This window comes from Marmota marmota, unplaced genomic scaffold, assembly GCF_001458135.2.
Source record: "Marmota marmota marmota unplaced genomic scaffold, marMar, whole genome shotgun sequence".
Classification (NCBI taxonomy): Eukaryota; Metazoa; Chordata; class Mammalia; order Rodentia; family Sciuridae; genus Marmota; species Marmota marmota.
The window spans coordinates 47,794,218-47,813,310 of NW_026000016.1; the positions used below are offsets into that span (position 1 = coordinate 47,794,218).

The 19,093-nt window shown below is 49.2% G+C and overlaps 1 protein-coding gene across 1 annotated transcript in view; it reads right to left on the reverse strand.

Annotated features, from left to right (window-relative positions):
- Pik3c2b (phosphatidylinositol-4-phosphate 3-kinase catalytic subunit type 2 beta) overlaps positions 1-17,189 on the reverse strand; it is a 62,558-nt gene extending 45,369 nt beyond the window's left edge. Inside the window, exon 1 of the mRNA XM_015483911.2 lies at positions 16,734-17,189. The gene's annotated coding sequence lies outside the window, so the exon portion shown is untranslated. The remainder of the gene's footprint in view (positions 1-16,733) is intronic.
- Positions 17,190-19,093: the final 1,904 nt, after the last annotated feature.

Sequence of the window (19,093 nt, forward strand, 5' to 3'; positions counted from 1 at the left end):
CCTTCCTAAATGCTCACACGGATGCTGAGAGAGTGGGACGTGGTGACGGTGACGAGACAGGACAAACAGCATCCCCTGTAGGTCCACGAGAGCCACCTCCAAAGTGAAGTGAGCATTCAGAGACCAGCAGCCAGGCACAGGGAAAACCAGAGAGGGAAGCAGGAAAGGAGGCAGCCACCAGTCCCAATGACCTTGAGACAGAGCGAGCTGGCTTGCTCTAAGCCCCAAATTTCATTTTCGGGGAGTGGGAGCCAAGTATTTTAGGAATCAGGTCTCCTATTTCCTGCCTCCTCCCTACCCCAATTCAGTTTCTCTGAAGCAGCCTCTACTGGGTTGACACATTGGAAACTGCTCTAGTCCCTTAGTCCTTAAGGGCTACGAGGGATTCCATTAAAAAAATACATATACATAGAGTCACATAGGTCTCAGGAGAGAGGGTAGGTGAGTGAGGGCCTCTGTCCTTCTCTTCCACAGCCCATCCAGGAAGAGGTATCTGAGGCCAGCACCGCTATCACACAACCCCAAGAGCACGCCACACTTTGTATTGTATATCAGTGGCATCCTGACAAAGAAACCAAGTGAATGGCGCCCCCTGGAGTTGTGCACATTGGCAGTCCTGTGTTCTCTCCTAGTGTCCATCTCTCAAGAGAACAGATGGAAATGATCGGAAAGGTCAGTTTCCTATCCCCACCTGCATGTGCTGCTTTGTGCTAACTTGAGCGCTCTCTCTTCTCTCTTCTCTCTTCTCTCTCTCTCTCTCTCTCTCTCTCTCTGCTTCACCACTTTGCCTCTAGTCATTCTCCTATGTAAACACGATGCCCTTAGCACACCTACAAAATTTCACATTGACACAACATGATCCAGCGTACAGCCCACACCTGAATGACTGCAATCATCATCTGGGAAATGTTTCAAACACATAAATTCCTGGCCCCTCCCACTGGAGGCTCTGATTCAGTAGGGCGAATCCCTGGACTCCGTATATTTCCAGAGCACCCCCCACCCCACCCCCGCCAGGTGATTCAGAAGTGCAGCCAGATTTCAACCCACAGACGAGGGTTTCAGAACCCGTAGGAAGATAAGAAGAAACCAAACATAAGGGGACATGTTTAGGCCGAGCAGGTCGGTGCCAGGGTCTAAGCAGCACCAGACACCAACCTCAGTCTACACAGCTGCCCACAGATGGCTGGGGGCTGGGAGGGAGGAAATGGGGTCAGGGCAGAGCCACACAATGGTTCAGAGTCAATGGGGGAGAGAAAGGGAGAAAGCCCTCCCTCCCGAGGAGCTGGCTCTGTTTGGAACCCCTGCCAAGGAGGGAGGGGCCGAGGGCACCACTGAAGCCGTGGCAGAGAAGCTTCCTGCTCTCTTGCTGGAGGGCGCCGTGCCAGCGTTGCTCTGGCTCGGGACTGGGAGTACCTAAAGGGCCTGGGTCATCTCCCCACATCCTGAGCCATAGAACTGGATCCCAAAGGGTGTTGAGAATCAGGATTCAGGTGACTGTGGCACAATTCCAAGGAGCTTAGAATCTAGCAAAGGTGATGGACGCATGTGTTAAATAATTCAATCCCCCCTTGGGGTATAAAACTGGGCGGCCCTGCGTGTCTCAGCCCATCTCCACTGGGCAGGGGAAATGGGGAACTCTCAAGCAAGATGGCGAAGAGTGGAGTCTCAAGCACCTGGGGCCTTGGGCATCCCACCATTTTAGTAGTTTTTAGGCAGGGAAGAGAACTCGGTTCTAGGACTTCCCTAGGAAGGGCCCCCCAGTACCTCCCCTCAGGACAGATAGGATCCAAGGGACTGGAAGGCATAAGGACTTAACCCCTTTGGCTTCTAGATTTTTCTCTTCAGAGAGGACCTCTGTCTCTATCCATCCCCCAACACCTACAATTACCACACCCCAATCCTGCAGATTTTGCCATCCCCAGACCTCATGCCACACACTGGCTGCCCTGCTCCAGCTGTCCCTTCCCAGCTCTAGCTCCGACAGTGATATCAATACGTCCTGTACCAGGAACCACACTCCTCCAGCAGGAAGTGATTCAATGAGGTCAAGCAAGCCAATTCCCTGCCTCCAACAGATGTGCATCTGACCTCTGCTTCCTTATTGAAAACCCACAGTCTCCGCCGGGCACGTGGTGCGCACGCCTGTAACCCCAGTGGTTCAGGAAGCTAAGGCAGGAGGATCACAAATTCAAAGCCAGACTCAGCAACTTAGCAAGACCCTGTCTCAAAATAAAAAAATAAAAAGGGCTGCAGATGTGGCTCAGTGGTTAAGTGCCCCTGAGTTCAATCCCAGGTACCAAAAACACAACAAAACAAAAACCCACACATCTCATACACCTCTCTATACGCGTCTCGATTCAGTCCATTACTGAAGCACGTGTATACCAAGAAGGCAATAAGGTCTATTTTCTAGCCTATGTTCCCTCTGAGCAGTTCTCCTTTAGCCCCAAATGTGAGGACACAGAAAATAGCTGCTGTGTTTTCTTCCCACTCATTTATTCCCTCTCTAGCTTCTTCTTAGTCAAATTTTTGCAACCCCGAGTAATTCACCATTTCCTACCAGGACTCACTCTCCATCTCTCATTGCCTGGGTGTATCCTGGACTCTCCACTAATATGAAGCTAAACTAGACACAAGAGTTTAAGAAGAAGCCAGGCACAGTGGTTCACGCCTATAATCCCAGTAGCTTGGGAGGCTGAGGCAGGAGGATTGCCAGTTCAAAGCCAGCCTCAGCAATTTAGTGAGGCCCTAAGCAACTCAGAGAGATCCTGTCTCTAAATAAAAAATGAAAAGGGCTGGGGATGTGGCTCAGTGGTTAAGCACCCCTGGGTTCAATCCCCGTGTGTGTGTGTGTGTGTGTGTGTGTATGTATAAAGAGTTTTAAGAAGAGGCTTTTGTGTACAACAAGAGATATGAAAAATTGTGCTCTATATGTGTAATATGAAAAGTAATGCATTCTGCTATCATATAGAACAAATTAAAATTTTTAAAAAATGAGAAAAAGAAGAAGAGGCTTTCTGTGATAGAGATGAGCACAGGAACAGTGGCTAGGAGCCTGCTGGACGTGGTTAGAGATAGTCCAGTCTGCTTGCTCTGCTAGCTTCCATCCGACCCCAGCTCAGAAACTCCCAGCACACTCCTGCAGACGCTGAGCTCTGTGTATAAAGACAGACAGGGGTGGAAGTCGTGAGGCAGCTCGTGGCTCCTCTCAGAATATTCCTTCCTCTAGAGCCGACAATTGAGACCACAGGGCCAGGACCTGGAGCTGGCAGTCAGCTGAATGGAACATTTGGCAAAGGGGAAGAAAAGCCTTGGCAGCTGTGGATTCCTAACCCAGGAACCATCCTGGGAGCCGGAACAGCCACATCCCCTTTGTCTGGTCCCTGCCTCCTTCTTTCCCGGGAAAGAAGCCACAGCCCCACGAACCTGCCCTTCTCCTTCAGTGAGCCCCAGGTCCCTGTAGGGCCACAGGCGTTTCAAAGGACTCCTCCACTACCTCTACCAACCAGAGAAAGGTGAGGGGGCAGGATGTTGGTGAGGACAAGCAAAGATCCCAGGATGACCTCCCTTTACCAACCTTGACCTCTAGCAGGGAGGCCTCCTGAGTATCATCACATGCAACCTTCACATCATCCCAAATCCAAAAAGCCACCCCTGGGAACAGCAACACCTTGGAATCCTGGTCTCTCTGAAAGTACTGTGGGTGCTGTGTAGTAAGAGGCTGAGGCCCCTCCTCAGGAAGGGGACACAGAAAAGGGGTTGTATGGGGTTCAGGACATAGTCACTGCCTTCAGCTCCTCCCTCCCCCCATCTGCTATCCTCCTCCTCCCCAGCTTGGCTTCAGCACACCTTTTTCTTCCTGCAAACCGAGGCCTCCTGCAAAGCCCAGATTATCACCTGTCACCTTCAGCCTAGGTTCAGTTTCTTAGCTGATGCCCCGTGGAATCCAGTTCTCCAGGATTCCTGCCTGGGTGGGGAAAACGCCCCAGAAGAGGCCAGCCCATGAAAGACTCCATAAAGCAGGTCACAGCTGTTCCCTTCCAGACAGGGCAGCAAAATGAGGACAAAACAGACCAACAAGGCCCTGCTCCGCCCGGAGGGCATTGGTGAGATCTGCTCCATCATAGCCCGGGACCCCTGGAGTCCTTGTGCCCTGGCTGGGCTGACCCACCAGTGTCTGCCTGGAGCACAGAGGCAGCACTGAAGCCTGCGTCGATCAGGGGCAAACCCCTGGGCAAGCAGATGAGGATGGATGGCAGGGTAACTGCAGAGGCAGAAGACTCACCCGAGGACACCAAATGATGCCATTGAGATCATACCTGGAAGAAAGGCATCTTTGCTAGGAGCCAACCCTTGGTTTTCTTTATAGAGGGTCTCCAATTCATTCAATTATAATTCCTTGAGTGTTTTCTTTTTGGTAGCAACTTTCTTACAAAGCTCTCACTTCTGGATGATAAATCCTCCTTTCTGTTTCAGATGAAGAGAAATGAGGCCCACCGGGAGGAAGTGCCTTTGCCCTGGGCCTCACGCTGAAATCACTGCAGAGTTGGGAAGGACCCACAGACCTGGTATGGCGAGGCTACCGTGGTGCTGATACCCAGAAACAACCTCAGCCCCAGCCCTGGGCTCTCCCTCCATGATTGCCAGATTGCCAGAGCCATGGGATTAAGAGGGCCCAAGAGATGGCAACCAGAATGATCAAGCACACAGAGTAGGGAAGGTGGCCAGCAGCTCCCTTGGGGAGGTACTCTCTGGGGTGCCGTTGGAGGCCTGGGTGTGGGAGCCAGTGGGCAGGGACAGGCTGTGTGGGCGGTGGGCTGCCGGCAGCTGACTACCACCTGCTCTGCTCTGAGGAGGGCCAAAGGAAGTCAAGCAGAACAAGGCCGAGAGGGGCGAGCCAGCCAGCCATGGCAACCGGCGGAGGTGCCAACCAGCCCCCACACCATGCTAGAAGCAAGCTCTTTCCCTCCCTCTGGGCACAGAAGCTCTGAACCACATGCTCCGCCCCTCCCCAAGCCCTGCCTACTGTGCCTCTGCTACCAGGGCATTCCTGGACCAGCAGTGTAGACATGTGGGCTAATCATAGAGCAGAATGTCTTCAATTAATGCTAACTCTCCACATGGATGCAATCTCTGATGGACTATAGTCATTCGCAGGGACCCAGAGCCACTAGCATGAGCATGAGCATGTTCATGCCAAGCTGAGCACGCTCCCCAACACCACAACCATTCCCCTTGCACCCACACCTTTCTCCCATGCCCTCCAGCCACTCCTCAGAATTCCCATTCCATACTTACCCACACTTTTCAGACCTTCTCCCATTCACATCTTGTATCCCACACACCACCCCACAATCCCTATACCTCCCCATCTTCCCAACCCCACCCCACACCCTTCCCACACGCCCTCCACCCCTCACATCTTGCTACGGACTCTCCACCCATCACCCTACACACACATCCTCCAAATTCCGCTCCCTCCCTCCCAGGCTCCCTGAGGAGAGGAGGAAAAGCTGGCTTAGACCCCATGAGGTCATGCTCCTAGTGTCACTGGCAGAGAAGTCTGAGAAAAGTAGAGGGAAGGCTGAACCCGGAAGAAAAAGAAAAACAGGACCTCTGGGTCCCAGGGGCAGTTCTGGCCCTTCCCCAGGCGGGCTCTTCCTTGTTTGCATTCCAGCACGCCCAGGGCAGGCCCCGCAGCCAGGACAGCACCCTGGGAGACACAGCCTGCCAGGAAAGGAGATTCAGACAGCTTCCCCAGGGCCGCTTCCCATTTCCCAAAAGCCTCCAGGTCTCTGGCAGGCCCCCGGGATGGACGGTTATTTCCTAAGTCAGAAAGGTGTGGAAAAGCCCCACAGACTAGGGTGGGAAAGGAAAGGGGAATCAGCTTGCAAGCAGGCCCCAGCTTTTACAGACTGGCACCAGTCAGCCAATACTAATTTACACAGGGGTGCTAGAGGCCAAGGTGTGAGTCCTTCCCACGAACATCTGCCTCTGTCACCGGAAGGCAGGGAGCTGAAACTCCAAACCTCAGGTCTTATGTTCCCACCAAAGAAAACTTAAAGTCAGACACCAAAAAGTCACACAAGAGAACTTTATTGTAAATGAAAGTGAGGTGAAAGGAAAGTAAAAGCAAAGTGAGGCTCAAGCAGAGAACACTCTCAAGACAGAGAGGATGGGCCGTCTCCAAGCAGAGAACACAGAGAACAGCCTGTCTCCAATTTTATTACTGTTTGCTGATTACCAGGAGAGCTGGGGGCCACCTTCTGTACTCATTGCCAGTCAGGTGTTCAAATCCTCCTTCACATGGGGTGGTGGAGTTTTTGACCTTAGTTAGTCCACTCTCCAGAACTGTCATGGTGGCCCTTCTATTTGGGGGGGCTTCATCTACAAGTCAATCCCTTGTTAATGTGGGCACTGGGGTCAGTAACTGGTCAGGAGTCACCTTAGTGCACCAGCGCTACTAAAGGAATCTTCTTTCCCAGACAATCGGAGACACCTATAGCCATATTCCTAACTTCACATCAGCCGCAGTGACCCTGTCAAGAGTCAGTCCCATTAATCCTTTCCTCTTGACGTGTTAAAAAAAAAAAAAAAATAGCTCCCTTGCGTTTGTCTGTTTTCTACAGATTATGTACCACCATTTGATTTCTTAAGATAGTTTAAAGAAGGACCCTAAAGTAATTGAAAGAACACTTGTGACCTTGCCATGCATTCACTGTTCAGTACTAGTTACCACCTAACATCTTTAAGAAGCAAGTCTGAGGAGGGGAGTGTCCACCCTGGCAGACCCTGGGAGGAGTGTTCTACTAAGAGGTAGGAGAACTGATCTCTAGTGTAAGCCTCCTGAGCCCAGGAATCTCTTGCCCTTCTCTAGAACATCTCCCCCAACACTGCCCACCAGGCAATCTGTCCCTTTGAGTCAGTGATCCCTTCAATCGTGGCCTTGGCTATTATTAGCCTAGCCCGATCCAAGTGGCCACCAGCCTTCCCCAGTAGCCACGCAGTTCCAAGCTGGAAGCCTGGAGCCCAGAAAGATATCCTGCTCAAGGGTCAGCCAAGGACACTGAACTCAGAGGGCTGACCAAGGATGCTCAACAGAGAAACACCATATGGGGTGCAGGACTCTAAGAGAGACTGAGAAGTGAGATCCTCTATTGACAGCCTCTCAGTGTCCCAGAACTCCCAAACCACAGCAAGGGGATGTCTAGAGGGGGAACTGGGGAGTAGGGGCAGCAGGCAGGGTCCTGATGGTGCCAGCCCATGGGGTTCCAGTTAGGGATCCCCAGCACAGCCTGGCTAAGCCCTGAACATGTGGCAGTGGTAGGTTTCAGTCTGTCCTCAGCCCCTCATCTGCATGCACAGCAGGGTGTGGTCTGCCCTGTCCTATTTTTCATTCACTAGGGACCCTTAGGCCTGCCGGCCTGGCAGTCGCACACCCCTTCCCCTTCCTCCTGCTTGCTCTGGGTCTTCTCTTTCCATCCCAACCCAACATCCTCAGAAGCCTCCCCAGTTAGCCCTTGCAATCTCTCCTCACTGTCTTACTTTCAGTGTCTCCTTAATGCTCTGCTGCTCCCTGCCATGCTGACTTATCTGGTGGCCCTGGTGTCTGCTGGACAAGAGCAACACCTTGCCCCAGAGCATATTAAACTGCTTTGCATCTCTATGCATGGAGAAGTCGCAAAGATTTTCAAAGAACAAAGTGACTTTGGTGGGAAGGGCAGGGTACAGCAAGGAATCACACCTAGGGCCTGATGCCTTCCTTTGATCTCCTATCCCCCAATTTGCACAGGAAGTTCCCAAAGGAGACGGAGCCCAGGTCTATGCTAGGCAAAGAGAATACTCAGCAGGGGGGATGACCACCCAACAGAGCACAGCACACTCATCTTCCACATAAGACCCTCCCCCAGGGCCTCCCAGGAGAGCTACAGTCAGAGGCCTTTCTCAGCACAGAGTAGGTGACAGTGCTTGCAGCTGATGAGTGTAGTGGCATGTGACTGTATGGGTAAGCACACAGGAGCCAATGACCCATAGGAGCTGGGTTGAAAGACCTCTACAACACATGTAAATGCCATTTGCAAAGTCTATACCTTGAACATTGCAAATTAGTATCTCCAGGGACGTGCTCACCATCATAACTGGAGTGAGGACATAACACTTTGTTTGGGTGGGAGAACAGAGGCTAAACAGCTATGACCATCACAGAAATGGAAGGAAGCAAACAGGCCTTTTATTTCCTCTGGCATTTTGTGCCAGGTATTGTCTTATTTAATCCCCACAACAGTCCTTAAATGTGGATATTATTATCCTTATTTTACGGATGAGGAAACTAGAAAACAGGAAAGGGATTGAGTAATTTGCCCAAGGTCACGCAACCTGGAAATGATAGAATCAAGAGTTACACGGAAGCTTGTGTGAGTTCAAAATCCAGAATCTTCTTCCTGCCCTGCCACAGAAACCCAGCCACATCACATCTGACCAAGAGTTCTCCATGATGCTGGTGATGACTCTGGGGCACCCTTATCCTCCCCCTCCATATCCCAAGAGCACTTCCCTCCCCCAGGCCACTCCAAAAAAGAAACCAAGCACCAAAAGCCAACAAGCCCCAACAAAACAAAACAAGACAGAACACGGTTTTGCAGATAAGAGAACCAAAGGCCAGAGGGGAAAAATGACTTTTCTGAATTCACACAGCTGGTCAGCGGCTTAGGTGGGACCTGATGGGGTGCAGGCATTCCAGGGCTCTTCTCTTGTGACATCTCAAGTCTCTTGCTCCCTTCTTAAAATCCTTCGGGGAAGATAATCCCCACCCTTCCTCTTCTAACCTCTCTTAAATTGGTCCGTTCCTTTCTAAGCTTTGGCTTCTTTTATTAAATGAAACTATTTATATAAAGCACATATTGGCCAGGCATGGTGGCACACACCTGTAATTCCAGTGACTCAGGAAGCTGAAGCAGCAGGATACAAGTTCAAGGTCAGGCTTTGCCTTCAAATAAAATATACAAAGGGCTGGGGCCTGGCGCAGTGGCACACACCTGTAATCTCACTGGCTCATGAGCTTGAGTTGAGGCAAGGGGACTGCAAGTTCCAAACTAGCTTCAACAATTTAGAGAGGCCCTAAGCAACTTAGTGAGACCTTGCCTCAAAATATAAAGGACTGGGATGTAGCTCAGTGGTAAAGTACCCTGGGTTCAATCCCCAGTACCCCCCCACACACACACATACACCACACACAAGGCACATATTGGATACCAAAGAATTATTATGCCTCTCTTTCCAAACAATTACTCTCTTATTTGAAAATTATTTTCTGGGGCACAAAAAGAAAAAAAGAAATTACAATTCCTCTCTCATACCTAAATGATTGAGATGCCCCTTAACTAGTCTGTCTACCCTGCCCACCCCAAGAAGGTACATGCTCTCTGTTGCCAAGAGTCTCCCTCCGATGAGAACACTTGCTTCTCCCTTTCCTTATCCAATATTCAAGATGCTCCAGTGGAGTCCTAGCCCCATTCCCTGAATGTCACCCTAGATGCCAATAAGCATTATCCATCCTCCAGAGCCCCAAGTTTTCCTACAAACCTCTACTCATGCTGGTGCACCAATGCTCTGCCCTCTACAAAGTCCCACTCTGAGACCACAGCCTGCGCTCATCTGCGTTGTCCCTTTGGAACATCTCCAAAATGTTAAATGTGTCCTACCGCAGTTGGATACTATTTCATATTATCCCTATGAGTGATCAGAATATAAATAATAACTTTTATTTGTAATTATGAAGCACTTTCACAGACATTAGCCCACTAATATTAAGAATAAAGATTACCTCTCATTTATCTTGGATTCCCATTCTGCCTAGTAAACTTTTTTTTTTTTTAATCTGCCTAAGTTATACTAATCTCAGAGCACCAGATCACTCATTACCCACTGTCATGAGGGATTCATCCATTCACCTGCATTCTGCAGGAACACAAGGTGGTAAGGACCACGCTGGACTCAAAGTTGTATCCCTAAATTTAGCATGAACCTACTAAAGAGGGATGATTAAAAAAATAAAATAAAATAAAACAGTAACAAGCTGGCCCGGTGGCGCATGCCTGTAATCCCAGCGGCTCTGGAGGCTGAGACAGGAGAATGGAAGGTTCAAAGCCAGCCTCAGTAACTCAGTGAGACCCTGTCCCTAATTAAAATACAAAATAGGGCTAGGGATGTAGCTCAGTGGTTGAGTCCCCCTAAGTCCAATCCCCAGTACCCAAATAAAAAGAAATTAAAAAGGCTAGAGTTGTAGCTAACCCTGGGTTCAATTCCCAGGACTATTTTTAAAAGAAAACAACAACAACAACAACAACAAAAAACAGCCAATGATTAACTTTTGTCTCAATCCCATATTATCCATGGGTATACTGCAAGTGTCCTTCTCAAACCTTCTTTGAGATCAGCCAAAGTTTATCTCTAATTCCCTGATCTATCAGGGTAAGATCTCTGTCAATAAGTAAAGAAACCTGGTTTTAAGTCATTCTTTTTTTTTTTTTTTTACATTTTATTTTATTTATTTCTTTTCATGTGGTGCTGAGGATCGAACCTAGGGCCTTAGCACATGCTAGGCAAGCACTCTACCGCTGAGCCACCAACCCAGCCCAGCTTAAGTCATTCTTAGTGAACTAAGTTTTCTCAGAACATAAACTCCAGGAAGACAGGGATTTTATCTAACTCCTTTGCTGCTGCGTACTTAGAATGTCAGTGTGCATTCACATCCAAATGCCGAATGGTTGAATGAATGAATACAAATAAATTGCAGACTCCCTCAATGGCTCTGGCCAGATTCAAACTACATTGGGCTCACCTCTTTCAGCACATGCTTCCATTCATTCTCCATCTTGCCCCCATTCATTCCCCATCCTGCCCCAGTTCCTACTCATTGTTCAGATCTCAGCTAACATTTCATTTCCTCCCCAAAGTCTGACCACCAAGATGCCCCACTCATGAGTTCACAGGCATCCCACGTTTCCCCCACCACAGCCTATTGACTTGCTGGACTCCCCACTCAGAGGTAAGTTCTGGGCTGTCACTGGAAATACCAAGTCAGGAGCTTGGGTGCAGCTCAGTGCTAGAGCACTTGCCTACCAAGCATAAGGCCCTCCATTCGATTTCTAGCAGAGCAAAAATAAAAACAACCAGTTGGGCGTGGTGGTGCACACCTGCAACCCCAGTGGCTCCGTGGGCTGAGGTAGGAGGATCACAAGTTCAAAGTCAGCCTCAGCAACTCAGTGGGGCTGTAAGCAACTTAGAAAGACACTTTCTCAAAATAAATAAATAAAAAGAACTGGGGAATGTAGCTCAGTGGTTAAATACCCCTGGGCCAATCCCCAGTACCAAATCTCAATTCTCTCATCTGTGAAGGGGGAAGAGACAATTTCATCATTATCCATTTCCTCTGAAGCTGGGGGCAGAGATAGAAAATTAAGAAAATGCTCAAGATACTACAGGTGGACAGATGCTCAGTGTGACTATTCTCCATCGTGTGCTCTTAATTTTTACTGTGGACCTGAACTTTGCCCAAGGGCCTCCTTTTTTGCCTTCTTGGTTGGGATCATCTGCAACAGCATAGTCAAAAGCTCATTTATTCTAAGGTTTTTTTTCAACTCTTTGAAAAAACCAATCTGTAGTCCAGGAACTGTTTTTTTTTTTTTTCCTTCATCTCTGTCCCCACTTCCCAGCCCCTCTCTCTCTGTGTGTCTGTGTGTGTGTGTGTGTCTGTCTGTCTGTCTGTCTGTCTCTCTCTCTCTCTCTCTAAATGAATTAATCATTATACAATTTTTAAAAAATATATTTATTTTTGGGGGGCTGGGGATGTGATTTTTTAATTCAGGTGGACACAATATCTTTATTTTTATTTTATGTGGTGCTGAAGATCAAACCCAGGGCCTCATACATGTGAGGCAAGAGCTCTACCACTGAGCTACAGCCCCAGCCCCTCATTATTCAATTTTTTATTCATATTATTATTGTTGAGGAACCTGGGGACTGTACTCAGGAGCACTTTACCACGGAACCCTTTTTACTTTGAGACACAGTCTGGCTAAGTTGCTGAGGCTGGCCTCAAACTTCCGATCCTTCTGCTTCAGTCTTCCAAGCAGCTGAGATGATAGTTTTGAACCACCCCCACTTGGCTTATTAATATTATTTGTAGCCAGGTGCAGTGGTACACACCTATAAACCCAGTGGATCAGGAGGCTGAGGCAGGAGAATCACAAGTTCAAAGCTAGCCTCAGCAACTTAGGGAGATCCTGTCTCAAAATAAAATATAAAAAAGGGGCTGTGATGTGGCTCAGTGGTTAAAACCCCCTGGGTTCAATCTGCAGTACACACACACACACACACACACACACACACATATATATATATAATTTGTAATTGATAAATCATAATCATGTACATTCATGGGGTATCTAATATTGTCTCTTTATTTAAAATCTGCCTTCTTAGGATCTACAGTGGAAATCTGACATCCCTGGCTACAATGTTCTTGGGAACATATTGTCTTCTAATTTGCAGGCAATCTCTCCTTTCTTGGTCAGGATTAAATCTACTCTCTTGGCACTCCAACTCATTCGACTTCCTTTCCAGTCTGGAAGACACACAGCATAGCAAGTCAGGAATGTGACAGATGCTCTGCCTTCAGAGAGTAGGGCTCTTGGGAGATGTCAAAAGTTGGGGACTCCAACATTACATTATCTGGGCTCTAGATGAGTTTGTGAAGTGACAAGAAGAGCTCCTGCAAATAGGAGCTTCTACCTGGCAAGGCCAACTAGTGTTTCCAATGTTATCTCGTGGCCCTCTATTTCTTTTTCCTCACCCTTATGCCTTCTGGTGTGTTGCAGAGGATACCATGTAATCAGAGAGAGACAGGCAGACAGCCAGCTTGGCTGGAGAGAAGGCTTCCACTCAAGCTTGTTCCTGGTGGGCCTGGCTTAGCAGGTATGGGGTGTGGAGAAGAACCACATGTGGGCAGCAGCTCTCAATCCTGACACCCACCCCCACAGTGGGCAGGTTACAGGGAGAGGAGGAGATGGCTCCCCTTGCCTCAGCACAGAGACCATAGACAGAGGTGCAAAGCATAGCAAGAAGAACTGTCAAAAAGAAAAGAAGCCAATGCCCTGGAGAAATCTGTGGGGAGGACAACTCGCAGTCCTTGGTTGCTTAGGGTGAGCTAGTGTTCACAGAGGAGGCTGGGGCTGGGGTTGCAGCTCAGTGGTAGGGTGCTTGCCTAGCATACAGGGGGCCCTGGGTTCCATCCCCAGCTCTGGGGAAGAAAATGGAAAGGAAGACCCAGGAAGAAAGGAGGTAAAGTAAGGTTCCAAGGAAGGTATGGTGCAGGGGTGACAGAATTAAGGTGGAAGGATAGTGGCTTCCAAAAAGGTACAAGATCTTTGGCTTCTTTGAAATATGAATCTTCAAGGTCTTTTCCAGTTTTAATGCTTTATATCAAGAGGAACTGCAAGAATCATCCCTAAAATTCCATTGTATAGAACAGAGACAAAATGAAGCAGATATGAAACTACCAAAATAAGAACCCTGCCTTAGTTTTCTCAGGGCCAAGTCCCAAACCTCCTACCAGAGTTGTCCACACAGCTATGAAGTCAGTCACACCAGGCAGCAAAATTATTTGATCTGATTATCCCAAGTCTTCTCCCAGGAAAGGTGAGGATGGAAACAAAAAAAAGGTGGTGGCGGTGGGGCAGCAGGTAAGGATTCTCATACATGTGCCTCGACCCCAAACAATCAGGAATTAAAAAGGTACTCAGCTGGGCAGGAGCTGGGTAGAGAAAAATCATCCTCCCAAGCCCCTGTCCTGGAGAAGTAGATTATCTAAGGTAGGTCCCAGGCTGGTGGCATCTTAGGGACATTCAAGGAGTCCACTACAAATGAATTCTGCAACTCTGCTGCCTCTGTCCATTCTAAGACCCAATATCTCTGCTAGTGGCATTGAGGCTACAAGCACCGTGTTATGCAGTGAGATTGCCTGCATCAAATCTCACCTCTGTCATTTCCTAGTTGGCTGACATCAGTGTTAGCTGTCATATTATTTGCCAGCTCAGCATTACCCTGTCCATAGGAAGTAGCAGCCTTTGGAAGGTATTTGTCTCTACCCAGTTCCCTGTTAACATTAAGCAGCTTTTCCCCCCGCCCTCCCAGTTCCCATCCTATCTCTATTTAAAGATGCCCAAGGTATAATGCCTTCATATTGTCACATCACTCTTCCTTTAACCAAAAAGGAAAGGTTCTGGAACATTCCCTACTCCATATTCTCCTCATCCCACCCCATCCACACCCATGACTGCTCTTCCTCCCTTATAATGAATGCTAGACCCAGGATGAGTAACAGGCACTTATTATACAGGACTCTGCAGTTTTCAAAGTGTTTTTTTTTTTTTTTTTTGGCAGGGCGGGGGAGTGCTGGGGCTTGAACCCATGGCCTTGTGCATGCAAAGCAAACACTCTACCAACCGAGCTACATCGCCAACTTTTCCCCCACATTTTTTATTGGTGCATTATAGTTGTATATACTGATGTGCACATAGTTATACACAATACACAATATAACAATATAGTCAAAGAGTTTGCACACATACTTTCATTTGGTTCATGGTAAGCAGTGTATTTTATCCTTAAAACAATCCCAGGAACCTAGGTACCCCCATTTTATAAATATTGCAAACTAAATCTAAGGTTCACAAATTGCCTATGCTCACACAACTATAAAGTCAGTCACACCAAGACTCAAAACTGGGCTTCCTAACACTGTTTTCTCTACTACTCCACATCCACACTATGATATCCAAGTTCACATTGTGTTCTCCAAAAGGAACAGAGACCCTCCCTCAGTTCTCTCCCTGCTGGCACAGGCAGGCCTTCAAGGCTGAAAGCCCGTAGACCTGAGACACGTACAAACACAGGCCTATCTGGGGTGGGGATACCACAGAGGGGACCAAAGGCTCAGGAAGGTTTGGAGCACAACTTTATTAAAGTGCAACTAAGTTATGGCAATGACCACAGGCATTTCAGAGGACTGGGAAAGCCCAAAGAAGCACCCCCAAAATGCTTAGGGCCTTAAATAAACTGATCCCAACACATCTCCCTTCCTCACCCATGCTTCTAGTGGAGAGGAAAATGGACAAGTGGCTTTCCTGCCAGACCCGAGAGCTTCATGGGATTCAGACATATACACCCATGCACACTCAGCAATAAGCTCAGAGCCATGGAAATCAAACCTTAAGCTCACCCAAAAGCCAAAGGAGAAGCAGCCACAGCCTGGGTCCAGGGCTCCGGCTCAGAGCCACTGTCTCCTCAGGCGCTGGCTGCCAGGAAGAGCTATAAAATGTGCCTCGACTTAATTTTTCCATGGACACAACCCCAGATGGGACTGCCAGGCTCTGGAGGAGCTGAGATTCTAAAGGCTCACTGCCCCAGGATCCATAGCTGTAGCTGGGGAGAGGGAAAGTATTCTGGGGTCAGGGTTGCCACCCTCTGGGCCATTTTTCTTCCTAATATCTTTCTAAGGCCTAGTGCAGCCATAAAGTAAGTTTTCATTCAAGACTGATTCTGGGTTGGAATTCAGTGCAAATTGCTTACATCTGCTTGGCCATGTCCCAGACAGTCAGGTAGTTTAGAGAAAGGAGGGGCAGTGTTGGCCCACTTCTGGGAGCAGGAATAACTGTGTGCTGAAGAATCTCTGGTGTTGTGCTAGACCAGCTGGCATAACTCCCCACCCAGGTTGACGAAAAATATCATCAGGACAATGGAGATTTCATCCCAAGCTTGACTGGGACTGGGGCAGGGAAGCCACAAAGACCTCAAAAGATGGAGATGGAGACTGAGGTAGAGGTTGGCTTGAAGGAGTAAGTGCCATGACTGATTCCTCTGGTGTACACACACACACACACCCCACACATTCCAACCTCAGCCAACTAGGGTGTGTGCACTAACTAACCTCATATATTTGGTAACCTTTTTTCACAACTCAGGATCCTGCCAAGCCCCTGGGCTCCCCACCCCACCCCACCCCACCCCAGCTTGGCAGCCTTGCCTGGGCTTCCTGCTGTGATTGCACCCCAACATCAAAGCAACCTCTGTCGGAAGCTGAGGAGGAACGAGAGACAAGTACAGGCCAGGAGAGCAGTGCTTTCCCAGAGGGCCGGGAACTCAGGCCTGAGGGTCCCTTTCCCTTTTCCAAGCTTTCTGTCTCCTTTGCTGCAATATCCTTATAAGGGAGAAGGCAATTCTCTTCGCCGGGTTAAAAAATGTATGTAGTGCCCAGGCTAGAGTCTGACTTTTCACCCACTGTACGCAAAGGCACAAGCCGCATCGCCCCCACTCCGGGACAGGTTTTTCTTTTCTCATCTTAAACAAACAAACAAACAAACAAATCCCCAAACCACCGGCTGGTTCGGATCGCCCTGCAGCCAGGAGCCAGGAAGTGTCTTCAGAGAGCAGGGGTGGGCCGGGGACCTGGGCCTCGAGGCCGCAAAGCCGCAGGCGCGCGGTGGGTTTGGGGTGAGCAACCTGCGAGACGCCGCGGGGGAGCTGGGGTTGCAGGGCGTCCCCGGCGCAGCCGGCCGCCAGGCAGCCTCGGCGCTCCCATTGTTGCACCTCGGCTGTTGCCATGTTGGAGGGGGGCTCCTTGACCTCAGCTGCCTTGGCTCGAGCGGTGCTCCCGCTGGGTGCGATCGTACCTGTGCTCGCTGCCGGCTTTGCTGCAACACCCGACGGGTCCTGGACTCGGCGACGTGGGCTGCCGGGGCTCGGCGCCTCCCCGGCTCGCTCTGCAGCTCCGGGCGTCCTTTGCACCAGCGCGATGTGGGGTGGCCGGCCGCACGCCGCCTCTTCCCGTTCGGCTCGCCTCTCCCGCCTCGCGCCGGCTCTGGGGTCCCCGGCAGCGAAGGGCGCAAGGACCAACCTGGAGCGGGGAGTGCTCTCGGCCGAGAGCGTGCGCGAGCTGGCAGTCAGGCAACCCCGGACGAGACAAAAGCCGGAGCAGCGGGCGAGAGGGGAGAAGCCATCTCCCGGACAGCCGGCGCACTGCACGGCGACGCGAGGCTCGGCCAGACCCTGCCTGGACAGGCAGCCGCCGGCCGCCAGCTCCAGCCGCAGCGCCGAATCGCCGCGAGCTGGAGGGCGGGGCGGCGGCGGGAACCCCGGCCGCCCCCTGCTCCCTCCCTCTCCTCCCGCCCTCCGTGCCAGTGCGTGGGGGAAGCGAAACGCGCTGGCGTCAAGTTGGGCTCTGCAAACCCGAGAGCGCAGATTTCCACTTCTCGCTTGGATGAGGGTTTTTGCAGATGGTCATTACTTTTTCCTGCTGGAACCCGTTGGCTTTGGGTCAGACGAAAGCCAGCCAGATCAATCATGGGGCTGGAAGTGCCACAGTGTGGAGGTTCAGTTGTCGATTTGAGGAATTTCCCCCATAAATTTGCTAGCGATTCCCGAGAGAACCCCTTACCTTGTGGGTGGAGGTGCAGGTGCAGGGAGCTGTGTCCCCACTTTAAACAATCTCATTCCTTTTTCCATTCGCCCAAGTGGGTTTTCCAACCTGAGGGCGGAGGAAAGGCAGGAGACCCTCCAACTCAACTAGGGCAGGGGAGAAAACTTCCATAAAATGTGTCCTAAATTTTGACCCTGGGTACTTTTCTTTGAACGGTGGTCTCCAGAAGCATTTTCCTAAAGGCTCTACCCCATAATAGGCTTGCTCCTTCTGCGTTTGGTTGGGATGATAACTGCTCTCTAGTCTACAAGTACCTTTTCTTGTTGTCTCCTCTGTCTTCCTTCCTTCCTTCTTTCTTGTCATATTAGGAAGACCAACAGCTGGTTCTCAGCCTCCCTCCTCTGCGTCCCATCAGGTGTCCGAGGTCTCAAACCATCAGCTTCCCTCAAATGCCCACAGCTCCCCAGCCAAGGCTCCCATGTAAACAGCTGCCAAGCTTCCCCTTTGTCAAGATGCTACTACCATTGCAGTCTGTCTTTGGGTTCACTAGAGGGTTTTTGTTAAAACTTTTTTTTTTCTAGAAAAGTCTTTTTTTTTTTTTTAAGATGTGGGGTATTTAAAAGTTTTCCCATTAATATGAAACTTTGCAGCAAACCCAAACAGGATTCTCCAAGAGACAATTGTTAAAGGTCATCCTAAAATCATAAGAGTTCTAGACTGGGATGAGAGTCTAGATCCCCAAAAGTGGATAACTATCTGAAAAGCAATGAAAGAGAATACAAAAAGAAAAAGAAAGAAAGACCTGATCAGCGATGCTTTTTTAAGCAACAGAGGGTCACATATCAAGGAGGAAATGGCCATGGGCTACAAACAAGGATCTGAGTTTTATAGGGTTTAACAGGGCCAGGTCATGGGAGGAGTTGGTCAGTTACTTTTGGTGGGCTGACTTTCAGCGGGCAGGGGGATTCCGATAAGGGAGATTGCAACAGGTCATTTTCCTGAGGTTTCTTTTTCCCTGAGGGTTTTATAAGTCTCCATTTACTTCACTACCTATAGGGAAGAGAATTTGAATAATTAGAGGAAGTCCTACATAAGGTAGAATAAAGCAATATAAAAGGTGAATTCCTGTTTCTGAAGGACTTTTTGGTATTATTTGATATTCTTTGTTCTCATGAAATCTGGGGAAGGAATGCAAAGGAATTAAATGCAGGCAATCCTGGATAAGGCAATAGGAAGAAAAACCCCCAAAAGAAAGAAAGAAAGAAAACCTGAAGTTATTATTGATGTTAAAGGGTGAGGTGAACTACTCAAGGTCACACAGCTGTAGAGACACACAAGTCTAGGTCTTTTCTTTTGAGGGTTTCTCTGGTTGTTTGTTTGTTTGTTTTAAAGATAAGAATTAAACATATTCATATGTTGAGAGAGAAGACCAAGGAGAGGGAGAAAGAGAATGAGAGGTGATAAATGAAAATGTACTAGTACCAGGGATTGAATCTAGGGGAGACTGAGCCACATCCCCAGTCCTTTTGTGTTTTATTTAGAGACAGGGGATTGATAAATTGCATCAAGCCTTGCTAAATTGCCGAGTCTTGCTTTGAACTTGTGAACCTCCTG